This window comes from Podarcis muralis, chromosome 6, assembly GCF_964188315.1.
Source record: "Podarcis muralis chromosome 6, rPodMur119.hap1.1, whole genome shotgun sequence".
NCBI lineage: Eukaryota > Metazoa > Chordata > Lepidosauria > Squamata > Lacertidae > Podarcis > Podarcis muralis.
In genome coordinates, this window is record NC_135660.1 from 65,682,684 (window position 1) to 65,697,707 (window position 15,024).

A 15,024-nucleotide genomic window follows, 5' to 3' on the forward strand; every position below is an offset into this window, starting at 1 on the left:
CAGGAGAATAAAATGTCAATGTATTATTCATTGCAAATTACCCCAACATTGCATTCCTGGTGCAAAGCAAGCACAAAAAATGTTTGTCAGATTTCAACTCAAAAGTAACTGAAATAGTGCGGGATGAAAATGGCAGAAGCAGCTGCATCAGCAGCAGCGGAAGAATAAACACGCCCTTTTCAAATGTGTAGCAGAGCAAAAATACATTGAGAATGGTTCTTTTTATGTTCCAGCCAGCCTACACTTGCAACCAACCAGTCAGATTTGAGGGGCATATAATTCTACCCCCTCACCAGACCACTTTGTTTGTGTCCAATAAGTGACCAAGAATTTCTACCCAGTGAAATTTCACAATCCTCTTGGTCCATATAAAAAGAACCCGCTTTTCCATGACCATTCTTTTTGCAACTGAGTAGCTGCCAACTGCCATCTACCCTCAGATTCATGGTATTTTAAACTTAATCCTTCACATAACCCCACATCCACAGCAAACTTATTTAAAAAAAAAAAAAACCCTGTCTCAGGAAACACATTTTAAACGGTAATTTCTCCACACTCAAATCAAATTGAGAATGATTTGTATTTCAAAACAAATTTTAAAACCATTTAAAATATCTATGCCATATTTTCTAAAAGCCAGCAGGGAAATAGCAAATAGCCTATTTAGAAACTAGGCCGCAATGCCATTTATACTGCAATATTTGCAATTAGCTTCTGAAGGGTATAAAAAGGCCTGTTTAAAATTATCCAGGGGCGGGGCTTGCCTGACCTCACATGGGATGAAATTCCACAGCTGTGAGGCCACCCCTGAGAAGGTCTTGTTGCATATAACCATCAACATAATAGTATTTGTGACAGACAGCGGAACCAGACCAAAGTCTGGTGATGAAGTCCTTCAGAATTGCACCCGGAGGGCTGGAGCTTCTCTCTGATGACCACCAAGACAGCTAGCCGGGGGGGGGGCTGTTTGTGGAGCAGCATTTTGGAGGGAAAAATAAAAGGAGCAGCTTTTGAGGGACAGAGTTAGACAGGGATAGAGAAGGGACCGAGGGTTTAGTTTGAGAGAGAGAGGGCTCAATTTGAGATGGGAGATAGGGATTAGGAGAGGGTTTGTCTGAGAGAATCTGATTTGAATTGAACATCTGTTCTGAGGAGACCGTCCACAGCAAGAGGAAAGAGCCTCGCAGCTTCGAAAGGAAGATGGCATTGAGCGTCTGAGGAAGGTAAACAGACAGGAGTTCACTGGAGGGCTGAGTCTGAGGCAGGAGAGGTAGAAGCTGTGGGAATACAGACTCCCTGGGTCTCATTCCAGTCAGGAGGAGAGAGTTTTTCTAGGAAAAGATTCCCAAGCCGGTAACAAGGGGTGAGGTAACTCCCTGAGTACTAATTGGAGTACCTCAGTGGTAGAATTGCAAATAGTGTGGGTAACTGACGAAAAGTGTCCCTCGCTCGTGAACCAAAGTATTAAGCTGTGAAGTGCCAAAAGCATTTTAACTGTAACACCTGTCATTAACTCAATAAAGAAATGAGAGTGAAGTAACAATATGGGCATGATATGCTCTGACTGACTGACCCCAAACAGCATTTTGGAGCAGCTGAAGTTTCCAAACCATCTCTAAGGAGACACCAACCCACATAGTGTTCATTGAAGTAGGGCATCCTGGATAACAAATAAGGCAAGGTCCATTCTCTCCAGGTAGGGTAAGCAAGCCTAAGTTGGTAATAATAATAATAATAATAATAATAATAATAATAATAATAATAATAGCACCCCTGGATTTCACTGCAATTTCAGCATCCCCCCCCCAGCTACTGGCAAGTTCAAACACCACTTCCAAGGTGAAAATTTGATCTGAAGGGTCATGAGGCAACCACTTTGCTGAAGTCACACAGGGAATCCCATGCAATCAGCTTGAATTCCAGGAAGGAAGGAAGGAAGGAAGGAAGGAAGGAAGGAAGGAAGGAAGTAAAAGTTGGTAAATAAATAAGCACCAGCACTTTGAATTCAGTAGAGAAGCAAACAGGAAGCCAATGAAGGTGGTTGAAAAGAGATATACTATCACACCCTCAGTTGAGTACTGTACAGTCTTAGTTATACTGAAATTAATGGAGAGGACTACCTTAGGTCTATTCATTTTGAAGGGTCTACTCTGTGTAGAGGTTAGTGTAGAGGCTACAACTGCATGTTGGCAGGTTATCCATTGTGTAATGCTATGCACCGAGTCAGTTATCATCTTACAATTTGGCTACATCTGGCTGTTTGCATTTTTATTCCAGGCTTTTCACACTTTCCTTGCAGAGGAGAAATATTCCAACACTTCAGGAAATGAGCAAGTAATTCATAATGATGCCTCGTGGGGCCTCAGGTGAGCAAATCTCTGGTGACTTCCTGCTTTTTAAAAAGGCTCTTCTCTGTTGAGAATTTTTCACTTAAGAGGATTATAGATACAGATATATAAACACCCACCCACACCCCGAGGACTGCAGGTGTGTCAATCTTTGCCTTTGCCTCAAATGCGTAACCTAGTCTTATCAGAGAGGGGAACTGTACCCTTTCCTAAGCGCTCTCATGCTTTGACCATTGACTTCCTTGCATGGGGAAAAACCTGCTGGCTGCTTTTCCTTCTATTCTGCTTTGCAGACTTTGACCTTGTGTTTATGCAACTTCCCAGCACTAGAAGGCTGGCGAAACCTGTCACAAGGCATCTGTTTCCCTGTTACCTTTTGCTGCCTTACATATGCCTAAGGTTTGTTCTTTCATGTTGCATCTTTGACGGTTTTTGCTTTCTATTTCTTCTCTTTGGAACAAGCTGCCTCCATATGTCAATTTATCTTACCTATTCAGGCTTGCAAGCAGCATCTAATCGAGCAAGAGATGTTGATAGCACAAGCAGGTTTACAGATGTGCAATGAATGAGACTGCAAATGTGAACCTGAATACTCATTTGTATCCATGCGTTAATGCTCAGCTGGGCACTATTAAACTAGCTGGATAACTTCTTTATATGAATCCCATCCAAGGCTTTTAACAATTGCAGAAAACTAAACCTGGATCATGTGTCATTATCCCTTTCTCCGCTTTCCCCCAACTTTTCCATGTTTGGATTATATTTTATCTTCCTTATAAAAAGAGTTTAGGATGGAAGGCATTTAGTAGATGCTGATAATACTGATTGACACTTTCAGTCTCTCTGTGTGTGCATGGATAATGCGCATGGAATTCTTGGATATTATCTCCCAATTATTACTGACAAAAATATTTTCTAGGGATAAGTTATCCATTAAGCAGAATGCATGAATAGCCATTTCAGGTTCAAAGACAGAAGGAACAACGTGATGATTGAACGCCCTTTTCTACCTGTTGCATTTGTAGGTGTCCTGAAAGAAGGGTACATGTTTTTTATCTATCAGCTAGGGGTTGGAGTTCGGGACTGAATTCATTTGCACATTCTGTGTCAGAAAACCACCAAAATGCCCAAGGCAGAAATGAGCTCATGAAAAGAACAAGCCAGGAATCCAAAAAATAAAGGAGAGTTGGGAACAGATCTGAAGTGATTTTTTTAATAAAAAAAACAACTTCTTGTGCAATAGCAGTGTAAAGCTATTGAATGTGAACTGTCCATTGCTGTTGTTTTGGAGATAGTTTGCCCTGTACCCACTAAGCTAGCCGTTGGCATTCAGGTGTGGTAAAAGACACTGTCTCATTGCTAGAGTGTTGAAATATGATTTAATTCACCAATCTGGTTGATTTTTGTATGTGGAATGAGAGGGTGGCATCTTGCCCTTTGCTTCAGGCAATAGAATGTCCTGCATTGGACATTTCGTATATAGGAAGCTTCCTTGCTCTTAGATATTATGGTCCATCTCAGTACTGTCAACACCGACTGTCAGTGAGTGGTTCCCCAGGGCTTCAGACAAAGAGCATTCCCATCCCTAGCTGGAGGTGCCAAGGATTGAACTTGTAACCTTTGGAATGCAAAGCAGATGCTCTACCACCGAGCTATGGCTGGCCCTGTCTCGGAACCCAGTGGGCAGGTTTGGCTGGTGGGAGAACTTGAGGAAGTTGCTCAGCTACAGTAGCTTACTTCAACGTGACAACAAAAATGCTCCCTTTTGTATGTGAGGGCTAGGTAACGCATAAGTTCTGTGGAACAGATCTAGTACTATGACTGTTAGAACAGCATAAACCCCAATAATTCCCTTTTCAAAAATGTGCCAAAGTACATTCCAGACATACCTAACTTGGCTGCTCCTTTCTGGAAATCATTAAACTGTGATCTTTACACTTGATTGATGCCCTGTATTCTACAGCCACTAAGGTCAGAAATGTGCTTACTTGCTGCTGCTGCTGCTGCTGCTGCCATTCCTGTTTCTGCAAAAAAACAAAAGAACACCAAAAAACCCTGAAGCCTTGTTGATATACTCCTTTTTCATAGACCTTGGCTGTTAGGCCTGTTCTTGCATGCAATGGAGATACTGTTCAAAAAAAGTCAAACTGTAATGAGTACAAGCAACCACCGGGTGTCACTAGTGTTCCACATAAAATCAGAGACCTCCCTAAGAAAGCATCCCAGTAAATTATAAGCTGCTTTTTTGTTTGAGTTTATAACTTTATTCTAATAAGACTCATGCCCCAGGCCTTAAACAAGCTCTGCACAGGCCTGCTTGCAGAGGTTGGGGTGCTGTTATGTCTGAAGAAGGGGAGGGTGGGTGTAGGGCATTTACATCAGACACCCTTGGCATGCCAATCCATAAAGTCCAAGAACAAAGGAGGAACATGCCACTTTTCTATGTGCAAGAAATGTCGGGGGGGGGGGGGAGCATTTGGCCATTTCATTACCAAATTTATTTCTAGAAAAAAGTGGAACTTGCTGAGCACCCACCCAAGGTTGTTGAGCTTTAGGACCTCCACCTTCTAAGAGCTGCCGGAATTCAGTTTCAGGGAGTTCCGGTTGGAAAAAAAAAAAGCCCTGCCATTACCTCTCCTTCAATCTGACATGGTACAGTCCACAAACAGGTTTACCACCTCATCTGCTCTTTGGGAGGACTAAGCCTAAAGTAGTGCCCTTCAAAGCATGACAGCGCTTTCAGCCGCACCAAGCAAGAAAAGGAAAGGTAGAGGTGTCTGAGCAGCACTAGAGAAGGCAGGGCTATAACATTCTGTTTACTGAGTGTCCATCCTGATTTGCTTGTGTAATGCTAACGGGGAGGTTAGACTATGTCTTTTCTTGCTTGGGTGTTTGTTCTGACTTGTTTACGGGAAGGTGATATGATGACAACAAACAAGAACTCATCCTGGTTTGCTTGCGTAGTGTTCATATGTCTTCCCATGAATCTTCACCCCACACTTTTCAATGAATTTCCCCATTACTTTCTAAACTGCAAAAAGTCCACTTTTTTTTTACGTGGCTTTATTGTGTAAGGCCAAACAGAGCACTTTAATCCACTCCAGTTGTGCAATCCCTACATGCACTTGAATCCTTCCTGCAAAACCCTGACCAAAAACACATATTTTTTTTTTAAAAAAGAATTCCTTGGTCTTACCAATGAAATCATCTGAAAATAATTGAAAAAACACCCGAGTTTGTTTGATTTTATGGTTCCCAAACTTCTTTCTAGCTGTTGGACATGGAATGCCAGAAGTAAAACAAGTCTTTATATGTGCTAAAAAATGTGCCTGGTTGTCTACTTACAGATTTTAGGTGTGGTTGGTATGTCTGGGTAGTGGTTTGTTTTCTGGTTTTCTCAGTGCATTTGAAACTATTTCACAAAAATAATGTTAACAACCCAGCGTGTAAAGGGAAAGACAACTGAGTGCCAGCATAATAAACAGAACAATACATGGAATTGTGTGTGGGAATAAATCAATTTAACAGAGTTTCCAAGTGTCACAATAATGGTGATTTTGTCCTGTTGTGTACTATTGCCAGGGACATGTGGCTGTTCTGAGTGTCCTTAGAATAGACTGTGAAGTGCCACTGTTCTTTTTCTGCTCCCAAGTAGCCCCTTGAACACCACATGGAGCTATAAGGCTAGTTGGAGCTGACTTACTAATCTAGGCTAAAATCCAACTAAAATTCTGCACCTGGGCAATTCTAAGCCCGTGGCAGGCCACAGTAAACTCTGTGACATGCCCAAATGGTACATATCGAGCAAATTTGTATTTTTATCTTATTTTCCCACCTCATCTATATTGAAGTTTTCCATGTTTTGCTAAATTGTAGGACACATTGAATGCTTAACTCCACCCAGTGAAACTCCTATTCCGCCATCTCTCTGGTACTGTTTTGGGGGGGACAGGCAGGTGTGGGAGACTCCCTGGTCCTGAATGGGGTAACTGTGCCCCTGAAGGACCAGGTGCACAGCCTGGGAGTCATTTTGGACTCACAGCTGTGCATGGAGGCACAGGTCAATTCTGTGTCCAGGGCAGCTGTCTGCCAGCTCCATCTGGTACGCAGGCTGAGACCCTATCTGCCCGCAGACTGTCTCGCCAGAGTGGTGCATGCTATAGTTATCTCCCGCTTGGACTACTGCAATGCACTCTATGTGGGGCTACCTTTGAAGGTGACCCAGAAACTACAACTAATCTAGAATGCGGCAGCTAGACTGGTGGTTGGGAGTGGCTGCCAAGACCATATAACACTGGTCCTGAAAGACCTACATTGGATCCCAGTACGTTTCTGAGCACAATTCAAAGTGTTGGTGCTGATCTTTAAAGCCCTAAACTGCCTTGGCCCAGTATACCCGAAGGAGCGTCTCCACCCCCATCACTCAACTTGGACACTGAGGGCCAGCTCCGAGGGCCTTCTTCACTGTGAAAAGTAAGGTTACAGGAAACCAGACAGAGGGTCTTCTCGGTAGTGGTGCCCACCCTGTGGAACACCCACCCTGTTGAATAGTGGGTAGACATGGCAGACGACACAGCGATTTCTCCAAGCAGCTCTTTATTTTGTAAGCTGGAACAGAAACTGAACAGCAAACAGCTTAGCTGGCCTGCTTTTATAGGCAGCCAGCTGTCAACATTGTAGCAACAACAACCCAGGGTTTCCCGCCTAAAATAACTGACATGGACCTGAGTGAAAACTATCTACAGTATCCCCCTGCTGGCCCAGGGTGAGAACTTCAGTACATAACACACCCTGTGGAACACCCTCCCACCAGATGTCAAGGAAATACAGTGGTACCTTGGGTTACATACGCTTCAGGTTACATACGCTTCAGGTTACAGACTCAGCTAACCCAGAAATATTACCTCAGGTTAAGAACATTGCTTCAGGATGAGAACAGAAATCGTGCTCCGGCGGCGCGGCAGCAGCAGGAGGCCCCATTAGCTAAAGTGGTGCTTCAGGTTAAGAACAGTTTCAGGTTAAGTACGGACCTCTGGAACGAATTAAGTACTTAACCTGAGGTACCACTGTAAACAACTACTGTATCTGACTTTTAGAAGACATCTGAAGGCAGCCCTGTTTAGGGAAGTTTTTAATGTTTGATTTTTCAATGTGTTAATATTCTGTTGGGAGCCGCCCAGAGTGCCTGGGAAACCCAGCCAGATGTGCGGGGTATAAATTTATTATTATTATTATTATTATTATTATTATTATTATTATTATTATTATTTTTATTTTTTGGCAAGCATCATCCAGCCTGCTCATGTTCACACATATATTTATAGCCATGAGGGAAATCATAATTGGGGCAGACCCATTGATGCTAATGAACATGACTAACTTAGGTCCATTTGTTTCAATGGACCCACTCTGAGTAGGATTAATCGGATAAAATACTCAGTTAGGTTTATTATTATTAATATTGTTATTATTATTAAAACGGAGATTCTTGAGAATGCATTTTTTGTGCTCATGCCCATTCCATGTCAGGGAATTTAAAGGTACAATGTAATGATTTAATTGCATTTGGAGCTGAAACACAGGTGCCTAACAAAACCAAGGGCCTTTTCACAAGCCCACCCACTTTTTAAAAGATCTCTGATATTTTCCCCAATCAGACTTTGAGGCCTTTTGTATAGGAAAATGGTAGCTGAAGTCAAAACCTCTCTGGTTGGCAGAGTACAGCACATCCATAACAAATGAGGATGCCTCATTAAGGAGGCAGAAAGAACCTAATTTTAATGCTACCTGTTTCTCCCTCTGGGAGAAAGAAACACAACTTGTTTCACTGTAGAATACAGAATTAATGCAAGAATGGGAAGCTATAAATATTCCAGAAGGCAGGTTAGAGTATTCCTCAGCCTATTTTCTTCACTTGGATAAGATCAGTGGCAACAAAACTGAATTTGCTTCTGCGGGGATTATACAGGCAAAAATCCATTATCCAAACTGTGCACCTTGAATGATACACACCTGCATTTGAAATCACATCTCACTCATTTCAGTGGGAATTTGCCTCTATCTCTTTGTTATTCTCCTCCTCCTCTCTGCATGAAGAGTAATGTCTAGACTTTTCCTGCGCAGCCAGCAATGAGGGGAAAATAAAGAGGCACTCAAAGTTATGCCCCTTGAAAGGCTGGTTAAAATGTTCTTAAAATGGTTCCCATTTTACAAGCCCTACCAAGAGTTGTTGTCAAGAGGTAGCTAGCAGTCCATCTAATAGCAAACTCAGGTGGTGAGTGCTGACAGAACTGGAGTCAAAACAAAACAACTGAGAAATGAGGAGGATATCAGCATGCTTGGGGGATCCTTGAGATTTGCAAAATGGCAAGTAGAAAATAGGACCTTAAAGATGCAGAAACTCACAACGTTCCAAACAGCCCAATGAGGACTGAGCATTCCGCAGAATTCTAATGACTGGAAGAAGGAGAAACTAGTGCTGTGGGACGGGATGAAATTAAGTGGAATGGCCTATCCTCCTGGAATGGGACATGGCTGACTAAAACCCTAAACAGGAGCATGGCTGATAGAAGGTGAGGTTTTACTGCAAAAGGGATTTTGTTGCATGTTCCAATTGTATTGGCAGTGCCTGTGCTCTGAATTTAGAAATCACCAGATTCACTGCCCAGCTTTTCCAGATAATAAAGGATCTTGGTAGCAGGATCCACAGAGACCTTTGCCCTTGAAGAGCTGTTGTTGGTTTGAGTAAGCAGCACCGGACAAGATCAATGAATGGGGTGATTTGCTGTGAAAAGCTCTCCTGTTAAAAGCAAAACAAACAAACAAACAAACAAAAACAAAACAAAAAACAACCATGAGAATATCTAAATATAATAAAGAGCCTGCTGGATGAGGCCAATGGCCCATCTAGTCCAGCATCCTGTTCTCACAGTGACTAACCAGATGCCTGTGTGTAGGAAGCCCACAAACAGGATCCAACAGCATTCTCTCCACATGTGATTTCCAGCAACTAATATTCAGAAGCATACTTCCTCTGATTACGAGTAATGGAAATGCAGAAGATGGATGGTTACCAAGGAGGTGTAGGTGGCCTTGCACAATGAACCCTTCATGCCACCATGAGCTCAGCAGCAGTGATTCTAATGCTGAGTTCTGCTGACTTGATTGCGCTCATACGAGGGCTTCTGGTACAAAATTACTTTGCTTGCCTGCTGGCCTAGCTCATGAGACCCCCCAAGGAAGGTGAAGGTAGTAACAATCAAGCCAGGTGAAAGGTAGCAGTATTGATGCAGGCCTAAACTGATGAATGTGCTGTATAGTCTGGCCAGATTAGGGTCTACTCTGCTGCTACATCCTTGGTGCTTCCAGCAGCTGAAAGGAGGGATTCTGCCATTCGCCTGGTATGTTAGTGCATTCTATTCTTGTGTTTATCCTTGTGTAAAGGAGAGATTGTTGCTTGCTTGATATCCTTGTGTAAAGGAGGGCCTGGTATGTTAGTCTATCCTATCTTGTTTCTATGCTTGTGCAATAGAGTGATTCTGTATCCTTGTGTATAAGAAGCCTGCTGCTCAATAAGTTTCAGACTTCACTGCTTGTGTTTTGCATTTACTTCATACATCCCAGATAAAGAACCCATTGACAAAACCCCATGAAGGCAGAACATAGCTAGTAGCTGTTGTTGATAGTTTTAATGTATCTGACAATATAGTTCTGCCAGCGTTTCATTGCCTGATGATCCACCCTACTGTCTGTCATCACACGTTTCCTGTCTGGGCTTATTGATAGGTCTTTACATCGGTTATTTAAAAATATGATTTAAAAGACAGCTAGCCACAAATAAAGTTTGACCACCTGGTGCTCACAACACAAGAAAATGCCCTTTGAGAAAGAGCACACCATCTCAGCAGACGTGTGCAGTGTATCTGAGTGAATGGATAGTACATATGTTTCAATGTTTATTAATATCATTAAAAGTATATACTGCTTAATTGGCAAGGTGGCTTCTGAGCAGTTCACAATTAAAATGGAGCAACAAAACAAACCTATTAACACAGCACAGCAATTAAAACTGTCAAGCCAGCGATTAAGACAAGTAAAATAGGAGGTTCAATCAGGAGACTGCTTATGTAAGGAGGTGTATCTTTAAAAGCTGGTGGAATGCCAGTACTGAATATGACTCCCAGTCATATGACTGCCAGTACCTTGGCAAGAGAGAAGACTAGGAGTTTCTTTGACATACCCATCTGTTATGGATGCTTTAGTTTAGATTCCTGCATTGCAGGGGGTTGGACAAGATGACCCTTGAGATCCTTTCCAGCTCTACAGTTCTATGATTCGATATCATATTTGCATGTGCAGGGAGTGGGGCATAGCTGTCAACTTACAGATTTGAAAATAAGGGACCAGCAGCCTTGAAAATAAGGGACCAGCAGCCAAAATAAGGGACCTGCAGCCTCACCTGTTCCAGGCACTCCAGTCTTCCTGTCCTCCTGCAGTCTGGTCAAACTCATGCTGGTAGCTTCGAGAACACTGTCCAACCAACTTTGTAACCAGAGGTTCAACTGAATAGAATCTGAATCACATGCACCACAAGGCCTATGCAGCCTCAACTTATGATGGCTTCCCGGCCTGGCTTTGCACTGCAAAGTTTGCAGCAGCACGTGCAACAAAATGGCGTCCAGCATTCCAAAAACCCCTCAGCTTGCATTAACTAGCCACACACAAGGCATGCAAGCTCCACCCTCCACTCGTTCTTAGACTTCTTATTGGGTGAGCAACACAGCCAAGCAACACAGTTGGAGCCTCCCTCCTCCCTGGCCGGCAGGGAGGGAGGGAGGGAGAGGAGCTGCTTCCTTTGAAATTTAAGGGACATCATTTAAGGGACATTTAAGGGACATCCATCAATAAGGGACAGCAGCGGGACATGGCGCTGGAATAAGGGACTGACCCTTCAAATAAGGGACACTTGACAGCTATGGAGTGGGGCAGGACAAGGGTAGCGGGGCAAAATCCCAAGGCACAAGCAGAAATCATTTCACTGATGGGATAATTGCTTAGCGTTGCATTGGATACAAGCCTTGGTACATCACAGAAAAGACCAGCTAGCTAGAATACGTAACCCTCATGTGCGTAACTCCCATTTGCAGGAAGGGTTTTTCTGAGAAGGGTTGAAATCTGACACCTCCCATTCTGTAATCTGAGATGGAACAGTTGCAAGAAAGGCTGCCGGCTCTGTAGATCTGCTTTTAGTGTCCCCCCAAAGGAAGAGAAATTGGGAACAGCAGAGCTCTGCAACATCCAATATCTTGCCTTTGTACCCTGGTTAAATATAATTGCTATTTTCATTGACACCTTGTAGCAAGTAGGTCATTGTTTCTAGTGGAAATTCTGGCACGCAGGACAAGGTTAATTGTGCTGTGCATCAAAATGCATTAAGCAGCCTGGCATTATCTTTTGAGACAATGACGCCACTATTGCCGTTCGTCAGCACAGCTGCTTATTTCAGGCATTGCTTTACTCAAGATAGCAAAAACTAAAAGACAGTGAGGAAGCGATAGAGAAACCTGAACTTTTGCAGACACGACACCAAATGAACTGCAGCTTTCAGATGTCAGTGAAGGGGCTGACTGCCAGGCGTACATAACCCACTGGTGTAAATCGGAGACATTTAAATACTGTAAATCTTACTCCAGGAAAGGGTTTAACTCAAAAGCGAATCCAGTCATTGCTTACAAACCTCAGTGCAGTAGCAGGCCATTTGCAGTTCACTGCCTTATGCAGCTTGGACTAGTGTACTGTTTATCTCCACTATATTTACCCTTTCAGGCCAAGTACTTACACTTATTTATGCCACTGGTCAGTGATAGATGTTGGACTGTTCCTTAGTCTTCCTTCATTCTAGTATTAGCCCATTTTAACTGGTCTAATTACTTTTTGTTGTTGATGTTAATCTGTCTCCTGCTTGTTTTCTTTCCCACGCTGAGGATTAGTGTTAGTATTATTATATGGCTACAGGGCATCAGCAGCATGCATATAAATATAATCTTTGAGACCGCTGTAACTGGAGTCAGCAAGCTTTCTCTAGATGGTTTCCCTCCCTAATCTATGACTTTGATTAAAATGTAGCTTAGTACTTAAATGTGACATTCCCTTGCATAGTCCAAAATTGTGAGCAGAAAATGAACAGGCCAGTTCTATCATCCCATATCCTCCTTCCAGTCTAAAGAACATTGACACAGTCCAGTAACACCACGTGAGCCAAGAGCACAGATGGGACATGCATTGCCCCATCTTTACAATGACAGAAGGATGCAACGGTTACTGTGTTAAACACTGCTGGTCTCCATTTAGTTCATTTGGATTTGTTCAGCACTGCCTTGCAAGAACCACTTATTCCTGGGCATTGTTGCACAGTGCTGATAGTTGATGAATTCATCCTGCAGTTTTCTGCACAATTCATGCTACGATTTGCTGCTGTGAACAAATACGTTTGACTACAAGGCATCACTCCTATAAAATGGCAAAGATTCAAATTTTCCATTTTATTACTTTAAACATTTTTCACTAAACTGAGCTTTAAGACTTATCAACTGCAACATCTGAGATTTTTAAAAGGTTGTGTCCAAGATATTGTTGTTGTTAACTATCTTAATTTAAAGCATGTTTGCTTTGTTCCACATCTGAAAGCTCTCAGACCATCTTACAAATCTATAAAAAGACAGTCTCTGCTTGTATGTAGGCTTATAATCTTAAAAGACATGACATGAAAGGAAAAAGGGCTAGGGAAGGAGGAGGGGTTTTAAAAAAGAGAACTCATGCCTCGTTCTTAAAAGAGGCATGTATCATTTCACAACACAGCAATTCAGTTTTGCATCATTTTGCGACACAGTAATTCAGTTTTACTAGCAAATCAGAGGTTAAACTCACCGCTATCCAGCCCTGGGAGGAGAGTGGGCAGCGTTTGCACAAGACACCTACACACTGCTGCTGACACACTAAGGTGTCACAACCAGTGCTTTTTTCTAAAAATATGTTTAGGGGTACTCTCATTTTCCTACTCATATTGAAATGAGGCCAAACTTAGATTCACAAAATGTTTAGGGGTATGTGTACCCATGCGTTCCCCCAGAAAAAAAGCACTGGGAAGCTCTGTTGTAAACACTACACAAATTTGGAGTCCCTAAGACGGTTGGATGGCACCTTGTATGCCTCCTTCCAGCCAAGCTGGTGCCAAAAGTATTGCTCTGCTTTCCTTTGGAGCACATCAGTGAGGCCAAGAGGGAGGTCTTGTCATCTGGGCAGCCCAGGAACTCCAAACACACCACCAGGCTTGCACCCCATCAGTGCCGCTAACGCAACAGTTTAATTTCACCCCTGGAGACGCATCCCATTGTCTCTTGAGACAGATGGATACCAGCAACAACAACGTTCTGTGCTTGCTGTGCATGTTGCATATATGATGTCTGCCAAAACAATCAAGAGGTGCCAATGAAACTAAAATACTGCTAGAATTTCAAGACTGGAGGGATATATATTCATAAGTACAAATTTGAATGTAGAATGAAACATATTGCTTTCAGTATTTGAGTGATGAAACTCGACATTTTGATCATTTTTTTAAAGAAACTTTTGGCCCAGCTCTTGAATTTGATGTATTTTAGCATGTTTTAGATTATTATTTCTTAAAAACAATTGTTAACTAAGTCTGAGTGATAAAGGAGTTGGGAACTAAGTTACCTTTGCTCAGAAAGAGCCCTTTGGTTTTTATGTGGAAACTCTGATGGCCCTTTGAAACACAAGAAATGGGGGCTTGTTTAGTTGCTCATGAAAGGTAAAAAGAAAAAGTAGCCATGTGCTTTGAAAATGGTTGGGCTTCCTGCCTCCCTCCCCCCACCCCACCCCCACTCTGCAACAGGTCAGGTCTGGCCACATTTCAAACAAATGCTGTTATCTCACGCTTTGGAGAGACCTTGACTGTACAAAACAATTTGCTATTATCTGACCTGATGGACTGCAGTTGCATGGAAAAACAGAGATTGCTGTGGTGATGTTTTTACTGTGCATGTATTATATTGTATTGCATTGTACTTTCTGGAGTTTAGAACCTAACATAAAATAACAGAAATGTGCAAGTCTTTTCAAATGTTCAAGCTATACACTGGGCCTTTTTTTAGGAGCAACAGTCCCTTCCCCCCATGTGAATTTTCTGCTCAGTTTTCCACTTCTGTTCAACACATGGCATTTCCAAATGACTGGTTTTGTTTTAGCATTTATCCTGGTTAATTTGTAGAGAGATTAGATGGCGCTGACTATTTAGTGAGTATTAATCCTGATTTGTTTGCTGGGAGGTTAGATGTTTCTGTAACAAAGCAAGTGTTGTCCCACACTTCCTGGTGAATTTTCTTGCCTCTTTCCTTATCAGAAAAAAGTTCTTTGTTTTGGAGGCCTCTGCATCTTGCACTGAGGAAGGGGCTTGCTGCCATTTGCAGGCCTCTGTCTGTCTGGCATCACATTGCATCCTACCCTTACCCCAAGAAGCTCAAGGTGTTGCAACCCTCCAGACATTGGTGGACTCCATCTCCCATGAGTCCCAGTTGGCATAGCCAATAGTCAGGGATGATGGGAGTTGTAGTCTCCCATCTCCCATGAGTCCCAGTTGGCATAGCCAATGGTCAGG